Source organism: Engystomops pustulosus, chromosome 9 (genome assembly GCF_040894005.1).
Source record: "Engystomops pustulosus chromosome 9, aEngPut4.maternal, whole genome shotgun sequence".
NCBI classification, from domain to species: domain Eukaryota; kingdom Metazoa; phylum Chordata; class Amphibia; order Anura; family Leptodactylidae; genus Engystomops; species Engystomops pustulosus.
Window position 1 is genome coordinate 105,294,825 of NC_092419.1, and position 12,566 is coordinate 105,307,390.

Here is a 12,566-nt window from a genome sequence, read left to right on the forward strand (position 1 = left end):
GTACAAAGCTACACGAGGTCTCGTTATCTGCAGGACACATTGTACATTTAAGCGGCGTCATTTAATATCCCGTGCCGTGTTCTGGGAAGCCGGAAAAACATTCCACGTTGGTGAATTTTATATAAAAACGCTTTCACGCTATTTTCTTGTGTCCTTTGCTTTTGCAGCTTTCACTGTGAGCTACGCATGGCACCGGCTTTATTTGTTTAGGTTCTGTTTTTAATACATACATACATAAAGAATTATTACCTTTGAAATTTTATTTTTAAAAAACATTGCAAAAAATTTTCTTTTCAATTCCCTACTTTTCCGTTTTCTGACAGACACAACTTTTGAATTCTTTGCTGTATGGAGTTGTGTAGGGTCTTATTTTTTGTGGGACGAACTGACCTTTTAATTTTGGGGCCTATGTGACCTTATGGTTGTTTTTTTTCTTTAATTTATAAAGGCGTCAAAATAGCAAAATACAGCGATGTGGACGCTATTTTCTGATGCAGAGTTCACAGCACGGCACAATAGTTTTTATATTTTGATAGACCTGGATAAAACATGTTTAATAATAATAATAATATAATCATGTTTATTTTTATATGGATATTATTATAAAACACTGCGGAATCATAATCATTATAGGTATATAATGCCTGAAGTGCCTGTTCTACCAAAATATAAAAACAATTATTCCCGTCCGTGAACACTGTAACGAAAAATAGCAGCCAGATGTCCGAATCGCTGCCTTTTCCCCACTTTTCCATCCATGAATATTTGAATAAAAAGTGATTGGCCTCAGAATTTGGCAAAATGGAAAATATTTTCTATGAACAAAAGATTTACATTTTTAAAAATCTATTAAAACCTAATAAAACCTATATAAATGTGATATCCCTGTGATCGTAGCGACCCAAAGAATGATGAGAAAGTGTCATTTGGAGCCCAGAATAAAACCTGTAAAAAACGGAGCCCACAAGAATACGCCACAAATGTGGGGTTTTTTTTGTCAATTTCACTGCACTTTTTTCCAGCTTTCCAGTACATTGCATGGAATCTTAAATTACACCGCTAGAAAGTGCAATTTGTCCCGCGGATAACAAGCCCTAACACATCTTTGTAAACCTAAAAATAAAAAAAAGTTATCGCTTTTGGAACCAGGGGAGTAAAGAACACAAACGCAAAAACGAAAAAGGGCCTGCGAGGGTTAAATACGCATCAAGAATGGTCCTAGAGCGAACTATAGAAAAATTGGTACATCCTGTCCTGTGTTACAATATAGGATGGAGAGGAGACACCATGACATCCAGCATGGGTTTGTGTGGAGTGAGGGGCTGAGTGGAGGCAGATGACTTTAGATACATAAGCTTAGATACAGCGCTCTATAGCTTTGATTGTTATGATACTAAATAATAGTGCTGCGCCAAAGATCCCGTATGCTTGTAAGAACTGCAGGTAGCAGTATATATTTTCACAATGACTGCTGTGAGTGAGAAAGTGTAATACGTGTATTCGGTCCATAGAGGGAGCCAGCCCACCATGTATTATAATAATTGTACAGGCGGTCCCCTGTACCCGACTTACAGACGACCCCTAGTTACAGACGGACCCCTCTGCCCCCTGTGACCTCTCTGGATGCTTTACTTTACTCCCAGGCTGCAATGATCAGCTGTACGGTGTCTGTAATGAAGCTTTATTGATAATCCTTGGTCCCATTATGGCAAAAAATTTTGAAAATCCAATTGTCACTGGGGAAAATTTTTTTTTGTCCGGATCTACAATTGTAAAATATATGGTTTCCACTTGCATACAACTAAAGAACAAACCTCCGGACCCTATCTTGTACGTAACCAGGGGACTGCCTGTATTATACTGGCCATAGGATCTCCAGCTCATGCCACTATTACAATACATGGTGGACTGGCTCCCTCTATGGGCCAAATACATGTATTACACTCTCTTCCTATGGTAGAAGAGTGAAGACATCAGGTAATACCTTTGTGAAGCTACGGTAAATGAGTATATTTGATTGTGACCTTTTGAGAATACTAGTTTTCATTGTCAGACAAAATTCACAGCATTTTGTACACACCCGGCAGCGATCATCAAAGGACATTAAAAAAAAAAAGTAACCTCTTAAGGACGCAGGGTTTTTCCATTCATTATTTACTCTGCACCTTCAAAAATCCATAATTTTTGGCATTTAGGACATTTGGACGCTATTTTCCATTATGTGGTTCACCGCCGGCAATAACCGTTTTTATATTTTGATAGAACAGGCATTTTGAGACGCAGCGATACTGAACATGTTTGTGATTTTTACTGTTTCTTACATTTTATATCAGTTCTAGGGGAAGAGTGGGGAATTTCATTTTTATGGGTTTTTTAAGTTATTTTTTGAAACTTTTTTTTTTTTATTATTTTTTTACACCCTCTAGGGCAGGTGTCAGGAACCTTTTTGGCTGAGAGAGCCATGAACGCCACATATTTTAAAATGTTATTCCGTAAGAGTCGTACCATATGCACATGCCCCCCCAGTAGATAGGTAGCCCCAGCACATACCCCCACTATATAGGCAGCTACAGCACATACCCCCAGTAGATAGCTAGCCACAAAACATGCCCCCCAGTAGATAGGTAGTCACAGCACATGCCCCCCAGTACATAGGTAGCCACAGCACATGCCCCCCAGTACATAGGTAGCCACAGCACATGCCCCCCAGTACGTAGGTAGCCAAAACACATGCCCCCCAGTAGATAGCTAGCCAGAAAACATGCCTCCCAGTAGATAGGTAGCCACAGCACATGCCTCCCAGTAGATAGGTAGCCACAGCACATGCCTCCCAGTAGATAGGTAGCCACAGCACATGCCTCCCAGTAGATAGGTAGCCACAGCACATGCCCCCCAGTAGATAGGTAGCCACAGCACATACCCCACTAGATAGCTAGCCACAGCGCATGCCCCCCAGTAGATAGGTAGAAACAGTGCTTGCCCCCCAGCAGAAAGCTAGACACAGCAAATGCCCCCCAGTAGATAGGTAGCCACCGCACATGCCCCCCAGTAGATAGGTAGCCACAGCACATGCCCCCCAGTAGATAGCTAGCCACAGCACATGCCCCCAGTAGATAGGTAGCCACAGCTCATGCCCCCCAGCAGATAGCTAGCCACAGCACATGCATCCCAGTAGATAGGTAGAAACAGCGCTTGCCCCCCAGCAGATAGCTAGCCACAGCACATGCCCCCCAGTAGATAGCTAGACACAGCATATGCCCCCCAGCAGATAGCTAGACACAGCACATGCCCCCCAGTAGATATCTAGCCACAGCGCATGTCCCCCAGTAGATAGGTAGCCACAGCTCATGTTCCCCAGTAGATAGGTAGCCACAGCACATGCCTCCCAGTAGGTAGCAACAGCGCTTGCCCCCCAGCAGATAGCTAGCCACAGCACATGCCCCCCAGTAGATATCTAGCCACAGCGCATGTCCCCCAGTAGAGAGCTAGCCACAGCGCATGCCCCCCAGTAGAGAGCTAGCCACAGCGCATGCCCCCCAGCAGATAGCTAGCCACAGCACAAGCCCCCCAGCAGATAGCTAGCCACAGCACAAGCCCCCCAGCAGATATCTAGCCACAGCACATGCCCCCCAGTAGATATCTAGCCACAGCGCATGTCCCCCAGTAGATAGGTAGCCAGAGCACATGCCTCCCAGTAGGTAGGTAGCAACAGCGCTTGCCCCCCAGCAGATAGCTAGCCACAGCACATGCCCCCAGCAGATATCTAGCCACAGCGCATGTCCCCCAGTAGAGAGCTAGCCACAGCGCATGTCCCCCAGTAGAGAGCTAGCCACAGCTCGTGCCCCCCCAGCAGATAGCTAGCCACAGCACAAGCCCCCCAGTAGATATCTAGCCACAGCACATGCCCCCAGTAGATATCTAGCCACAGCGCATGTCCCCCAGTAGATAGGTAGCCAGAGCACATGCCTCCCAGTAGGTAGGTAGCAACAGCGCTTGCCCCCCAGCAGATAGCTAGCCACAGCGCATGTCCCCCAGCAGATAGCTAGACACAGCACATGTCCCCAGTAGATAGCTAGCCACAGCACATGCCCCCAGTAGATAATTAGACACAGCAAAAAAAGAAGAATATTCACCGACCTGCGCTCCCTGCAGCCACCTCCTCATCGATCCCACGCTCTTCTCTTTGACCCAGGCTTAGATGATGATGGTGATGGTGCCTGGGTCCAGTGATCAGTCCAGTGAAGAGACACAGCAGCCATCACTATTTATTAAAGATCTGTCTGAGAGCCAGATGCAGCCAACAAAAGAGCCACATCTGGCTCCCGAACCATAGGTCCCCTACTCTTACTCTAGGGTACATTAACCCTAGATGGTCTGATTCCTGCCATGTACTGCAAAACTACTGTATTGCAGTATATGGAATTTATACACAGTATTCATTACAATGAGCCACTGGCCCGCACAAAAACTCAAGCTGACAAGAAACGCAGGTCTCCTCCCATATTCTCTCCAGGTGACAAAGTGTGGCTGTCATCCAAGTATGTTTGCTTGAAGATCCCTCGTTACAAGCTGGGCCTACGTTTTCTGGGACCGTTCGAGGTGTTACAGCGCATTAATCCGGTGGCGTATAAACTCTGCCTTCCTCCTACTATGCGCAGCCCAAATTATTTCCACGTCTCCCTGCTGAAACCTGTCATTCTGAATCGCTTCTCCCAGCAAGTTCCTCCTCCCACTCCAGTGGCGGACTCCACCAACACCTACGAGGTAAAAGAGATCCTGGACATGAAGACAGTAAGAGGAAGCGGTTCTTCTTGGTTGACTGGAAGGGGTTCGGGCCAGAAGAGAGGTCGTGGGAACCAGAGGACAATATTTTGGATCATGATTAGAGATGAGCGAGTATACTCTAAACGGCTCGTTGCTCGGACGAGTATTTCCCCTGCTCGAGATCGAGCATTTAATTAAAAAAAACACAGTGAAGAACAGTGAAGAATAGAATAAAAACAGTGAACACAGTGACCACAGGATCATTTAAGTGAAGAACACAGTGAAAAACACAGTGCAGAATAGATTACAGATGTTCGGCACATCTGCTTACTTGTCGGGAGATACGCACGGAATGGTGCTAACAAAATAGTATGTGAAGAACAATATATGTGTGTGAAGAACACATTGAAGAACACGGGGAGCAGCACAGAGACATCGGGGGCACAGCAGCACACATCGGGGGCACAGCAGCACGGAGACATCGTGGGCACAGCAGCACGGAGACATGGGGGCACAGCAGCACGGAGACATGGGGGCACAGCAGCACGGAGACATGGGGGCACAGCAGCACGGAGACATGGGGGCACAGCAGCACGGAGACATCGGGGGCACAGCAGCACACATCGGGGGCACAGCAGCACGGAGACATGGGGGCACAGCAGCACGGAGACATCGGGGGCACAGCAGCACACATCGGGGGCACAGCAGCACGGAGACATCGTGGGCACAGCAGCACGGAGACATGGGGGCACAGCAGCACGGAGACATGGGGGCACAGCAGCACGGAGACATGGGGGCACAGCAGCACGGAGACATGGGGGCACAGCAGCACGGAGACATCGGGGGCACAACAGCACGGAGACATCGGGGGCACAGCAGCACGGAGACATCGGGGGCACAGCAGCACGGAGACATCGGGGGCACAGCAGCACTGAGACATCGGGGAAACTTCAGTGGAAGAAGAGGAGCGGATATTGTGGCCCCTCTCATCTCCCCCTCATATTGTGGCCTCTCATCTCCCCCTCATATTGTGGCGTCTCATCTCCCCCCTCATATTGTGGTCTCTCATCTCCTTCTCATATTGTGGCCCCTCTCATCACCTCCTTATATTGTGGCCCCTAATCTCCCCCCTCATACTGTGGCCTCTCATCTCCCCCTCATATTGTGGTCTCTCATCTCCTCATACTGTGTCCTCTAGTCTCCCCTCATATTGTGGCCTCTCGTCTCCCTCTCATATTGTGTCCTCTCATCTCCTCCTCATATTGTGGCTTCTCATCATCCCCCTCATATTGTGGCCTCTCATCTCCCCCTCATATTGTGGCCTCTCATCTCCCCTCCTATTGTGGCCTCTCATCTCCCCCTCATATTGTGGCCTCTCATCTCCCCTCCTATTGTGGCCTCTCATCTCCCCCTCATATTGTGGCCTCTCATCTCCCCCTCATATTGTGGTCTCTCATCTCCCCTTCATATTGGGGCCTCTCATCTCCTCCTCATATTGTGGCCCCTCTTATCTCCCCCTCATATTGTGGCCCCTCTCTTCTCCTCCTCATATTGTGGCTTCTCATCATCCCCCTCATATTGTATCCTCTCTTCTCCTCCCTCATATTGTGGCCTCTCATCTCCCCCCTCATATTGTGGTCTCTCATCTCCTCCTCATATTGTGGCCCCTCTCATCACCTCCTTATATTGTGGCCCCTAATCTTCCCCCTCATACTGTGGCCTCTCATCTCCCCTTCATATTGGGGCCTCTCATCTCCTCCTCATATTGTGGCCCCTCTCTTCTCCTCCTCATATTGTGGCTTCTCATCATCCCCCTCATATTGTATCCCCTCATCTCCTCCCTCATATTGTGGTCTCTCATCTCCTCCTCATATTGTGTCCCCTCATCTCCCCCTCATATTGTGGCCTCTCATCTCCCCCTCATATTGTGGTCTCTCATCTCCCCCTCATATTGTGGTCTCTCATCTCCCCCTCATATTGTGGCCTCTCGTCTCCCTCTCATATTGTGTCCTCTCATCTCCTCCTCATATTGTGGCCCCTCTCATCACCTCCTTATATTGTGGCCTCTCATATCCCCCTCATATTGTGGACCCTCTCATATCCCCCTCATATTGTGGACCCTCTCATCTCCCCCTCATATTGTGGCCCTTCTCATCTCCCCCTCATATTGTGGCCCTTCTCATCTCCCCCTCATATTGTGGCCTCTCATCTCCCCCTCATATTGTGGACCCTCTCATCTCCCCCTCATATTGTGGACCCTCTCATCTCCCCCTCATATTGTGGCCTCTCATCATCCCCCTCATATTGTGTCCCCTCATCTCCCCCTCATATTGTGGTCTCTCATTTCCCCCTCATATTGTGGTCTCTCATCTCCCCCTCATATTGTGGCCTCTCGTCTCCCTCTCATATTGTGTCCTCTCATCTCCTCCTCATATTGTGGCCCCTCTCATCACCTCCTTATATTGTGGCCTCTCATATCCCCCTCATATTGTGGACCCTCTCATATCCCCCTCATATTGTGGACCCTCTCATCTCCCCCTCATATTGTGGCCCTTCTCATCTCCCCCTCATATTGTGGCCCTTCTCATCTCCCCCTCATATTGTGGCCTCTCATCTCCCCCTCATATTGTGGACCCTCTCATCTCCCCCTCATATTGTGGACCCTCTCATCTCCCCCTCATATTGTGGACCCTCTCATCTCCCCCTCATATTGTGGCCTCTCATCATCCCCCTCATATTGTGTCCCCTCATCTCCCCCTCATATTGTGGTCTCTCATTTCCCCCTCATATTGTGGCTTCTTATCATCCCCCTCATATTGTGTCCCCTCATCTCCCCCTCATATTGTGGTCTCTCATCTCCCCCTCATATTGTGGCTTCTCATCACCCCCCTCATATTGTGGCCTCTCATCTCCCCCTCATATTGTGGCCCTTCTCATCACCCCCCTTATATTGTTTCCCCTCATCTCCCCCTCATATTGTGGTCTCTCATCTCCCCCTTATATTGTGGCCTCTAATCTCCTCCTCATATTGTGGCCGCTCTCATCTCCTCATATTGTGTCTTCTCATCATCCCCCTCATATTGTGTCCCCTCTCATCTCCCCCTCATATTGTGTCCCCTCTCATCTCCCCCTCATATTGTGGCCTCTCATCTCCCCCTCATATTGTGGCTTCTCATCACCCCCCTCATATTGTGTCCCCTCATCTCCCCCTCATATTGTGGTCTCTCATCTCCTCATATTGTGTTTTCTCATCTCCCCCCTCATATTGTGGCCTCTCACATCCCCCTCATATTGTGGTCTCTCATCTCCCCCTCATATTGTGGCTTCTCTTCACCCCCCTCATATTGTGTCCCCTCATCTCCCCCTCATATTGTGTCCCCTCTCATCTCCCCCTCATATTGTGGTCGCTCATCTCCCCCTCATATTGTGGCATCTCATCTCCCCCTCATATTGTGGCCTCTCGTCTGCCTCTCATTTTGTGGCCCCACTGTAGGCCAGTCCGATGTTGGGGTCTTCAGACCTTAACTGTATATATGTATTACCATATATTGAAGTCCCAGGTGTTCCTACACTCTCATCTGTAGTCATTGCCCTTTGTATTGGGGTTTCCCGGGTCCACATTGCTGACGGGTGCAGTGAGCAGGACGTGCTTCAGCATGGAGGGCTGCTTCAGAATGGAGTCACTTCCAGGCACTGAAGGTACAGCTACAAATTGTGTTCTTTCTACCCCTTGAAATTAATCTGTGGGACAGTACACCAACAAGAGGGTGTCCCTCGCCCCTGCTGCTGTGCTGAAGCCTGGACTGTGGAGTCACCATGTCTGTGGCGTTCTCGCTGTGCAGAAAAGCATTGGGTTTAACCCCTGCACTGACCCCTTGATCAGCTCAGCGTTCAGGCCTGAGCCATATAATAATCCCATACACTATGTGCAGTCCACACAGACTTCTGAAGAATGATAGGCATGTTTTCATATCTTAAGCCACTAAAACACCTAGTGCCCCAAACAGTACAACGTCCCCATTAACAGCCCCCACAGTACATAATCCCCCCAGAAGACCAACACAGTATAATATCCCCCAAGTGTCCCCGATCAGTGTAATGTCCCCATTAACAGTCCCCACAGTACATAATCCCCCTAGAAGACCAACACAGTATAATACCCCCCAAGTGTCCCCGATCAGTGTAATGTCCCCATTAACAGTCCCCACAGTACATAATCCCCCTAGAAGACCAACACAGTATAATACCCCCTAGTGTCCCCAATCAGTATAATGCCCCCATTAACAGTCCCCACAGTACATAATCCCCCTAGAAGACCAACACAGTATAATACCCCCTAGTGTCCCCAATCAGTATAATGCCCCCATTAACAGTCCCCACAGTACATAATCCCCCTAGAAGACCAACACAGTATAATACCCCCTAGTGTCCCCAATCAGTATAATGCCCTTTAGTGGTCCCCAAAGTTCATAAACACCAGTAGTGGGCCGACGCAGTATAATTCCCCTAAATAGTGGCCCCCAAACCATATTATCCTTAATAGTTAACCCTATTGTGACCACTTGCTTAATGGACTCCCCTATTGTATAATGCCTAACCCCCCGCCCCATTATTGCAGTAAAAAAAAAAAATCTAATCTCCGTGTCTCCTGTTTTCTCCGCAGCAGCAGCACCGCTCCCTTGTCTGATGTTATCATCGTGCTCCACCATTGTATTCAAACCTCCCTATACCTCTGCCAGAGACACCGGGTCAGAATCCAAATTCTGGGACTGTCCCATCAAATCCATTACAAGTAGAGATCACAAATGTCACTTTTTGAATCCTAATACACTTGAGGGTTTGTTACATTCTTTCCAGCACTAATCTATCTTCTGTTTGATACATTTTACCTGCACTGACACACTGTAACAATGTGGAGGATCAGATCTATTTTTCGAAAATTGCACAAGACTCTAATAACGTGAAGCGGTAATTCCCAGGATATTTGCGTCGCTCGGATACTCTCACCATGGGACTGGAAGAGTCTTCCAAGAAGCACAAGACAAGTATGGAGAATCAACAGATCATCCAAAATTTACTTTCAAGGATTCGAAGAAGATTAGGAAGCTCCCAAAATTAGTAGAGGTAATAAATGTCACCACTGTGTGCCTGATAAACTGTTGTATAATGATACTGATGCGTATCCATCTGAGAGGTTGTCACAGCTCCGCCCCCTCGCCAGCATCATCACATACAATGATCTGTCCTATCCTAACGTAACGTAGGATTAAATTTTTTTAAATTCTCTCTTGTAGAACAGTGATGATTTTCTAGCCAGTCTGCAGGAAAATGCTAGAATATCCCCTGTGGTGGATGTATCCTCACACTGCTGTGCTCTTAGCTCTCTGTATTGAGCTCTCTGCTTACCACTCCTCCATTCTGCACCAAGTAAAATCTGAAGGCTTATGGTTGGATACTACAGTAATTATGCAGAACGGAGACACAATTACTAATGGTCGGCGGAGCGCATTTCCGTTGGGTTTCCCGACTATTTCCGTTGAACAGGGGGTTTTGGTGCACACGATCGGATTTTGGCGCAATCGCAACAAATGGGGGGCGTGGCCGTAGGACTAAGCGCGGGATTTAAAATTCAAATTGTGTCGCAAGACATGCACTCACATGCACCGGGAAGAAGAAGGTGAACTCCGGCGGACCTCAGCGGGGAAGTGACACATGCAGGAAAATCCATATGCTGCTGCATACAAAATACACAGAGGTCTGATTAACCCCTTAATGACCGCCCTATCGGGTTTTTACGGCGGTCATTAAGGGTACTTCTTCTGATGCGACGCCTTTCTACGGCGGCGCATCAGAAGAAGTTTTCGGGACACCGGGTCTCACTGGTGCCGGTGTCGGGCTGTGATATCACAGCCCAGACCCGGCACTAACACCCGGGATCGGAAAAACTCCGATCCCGGGTGTTTAACCCCTTGCACGCCGCGGTCAAGCATGACCGCGGCGTGCAAGTGTGTCCCCCGTGGATCGGACCCCCCCGGTGTGCTTACCAAGCCAAGAAGTAGAAAATGTAAAAAAGTAAAAAAAAAAAAATTAAATCTTTTTATAATATAATTAAATAAATAAATAAAATAAAAGTCCCATAATCTCCCCAGTAACACATAAAATGCAAATAAAGTATATAAAACACAAAACACGTACATATTTGGTATCACCGCGTCCGTATTAATCTGTACAATAAATCTAAATCAATATTGAACCCGCTCGGTGAACTACGTAAAAAAAAAACTCGAAAAACTTCCCATAATATACAATTTTTCATCAAACACCATCACAAAAAATGTTCTAAAAAGTGATCAAAAAAAGTTACGGTACCTAATATGATACGACTGAAAAGAACAACTGTTTTCGCAAAAAATAAGCCCTCAACCAGATCTGACAACAGAAAAATACAGAAGTTATGGCCCTGAAAAGTTGTCAATAGTAAAAACAATGCGATTTTCTCCAATATTGGTTTTGCTCAGGAAAATTGAGCAAAATAAGAAAAACTATATAAATGAGGTATCACCGCAATCGTAGTGAACCAGAGAATAAAGATAAAGTATTATTTTTACGTTACGGTGAGCGGGGGGGGGGGGGGGGAAATGCTCACAATCCAAAATAAAAATTGATGATTTTGTTTGTGTCCCCCTTGAAATAGTTAATAAAATCTCATGAATAAGCTTTAGACTCCCAAAATAAATTATTTATACATTGTATCTCATCCCATAAAAAATAAGCCCTCATATGATCGCATTACCAAAAAAATAAAAATTTATAGGTCGTACAATGTGACAATACAAATCTGCTGTGGACGGCGCCTCCATTCATTCTATGCTCGGCCGTGCGCCCGTACAGCAGTTTACCACCACATATGTGGTATCAGTACACTCGGGAGGAATTGGGCATCAAGCGTTGCAGTGCGTTTCATCATTTAATTTATTCTGAAAATGTCAGTTTTGGCCTAAATGAATGTATTTCCAAAAAAATTCCATAGTTTCTAAATCGCAGGTCCATATTTTTTAACCCATGTGAAACACTTAAAGGGTTAATGGACTTAATAGAAGTTGTTTTACATACGTTAAGGGGTGAAGTTTCTATAGTGGGGTAATTTATGAGGTTTTACTATTATTTAGGCCTCTCAAAGTCACTTGGAAGCCGAGTTGTCCCTCAAAATGTGAGTTATGGCAATTTTCATGAAAATAAGAAAAATCGCACCTAAAGTTCTGCACCTCATAACATCCTAGAAAAATGACCGGAAGCATAAAATATCATCCCAACATAAAGCAGATATTCTGTAAATGTTAATTATCAAACTTTTTGGGTAGTTTTACTTCCTGTCTGGAAACCAGAACATTTCAAACTTGGAAAATGAAGAATTTTTACAAACTTTTGCCAAATTTTCACTTTTTTTCAGAACGAAACGCAAAACGTATCACTTAAATTTTATAACTAACATGAAGTACAATGTGTCACGAGAAAACATTCTCAAAATCACCTGGATATGTTAAAGCGTTCCGAAGTTATAACCAATTATCGTGAGACATGTCAGATTTGAAAAATCGAGTCTGGTCATTGAGCTGAAAACTAGTGTCGGTGATAAGGGGTTAAACAGTTCTCCAGGACTGCTATCTAACAGCGCCTGCATATGAATGTAGAGAGCTAAGAGCACAGCAGTGTGAGGACACTTGCAGAAGCTACAATCCTGGTATATAAATCCACATTTCACTGTCCTGCTGCTACTTAGAACATTTTTAAAGGTCTGATTA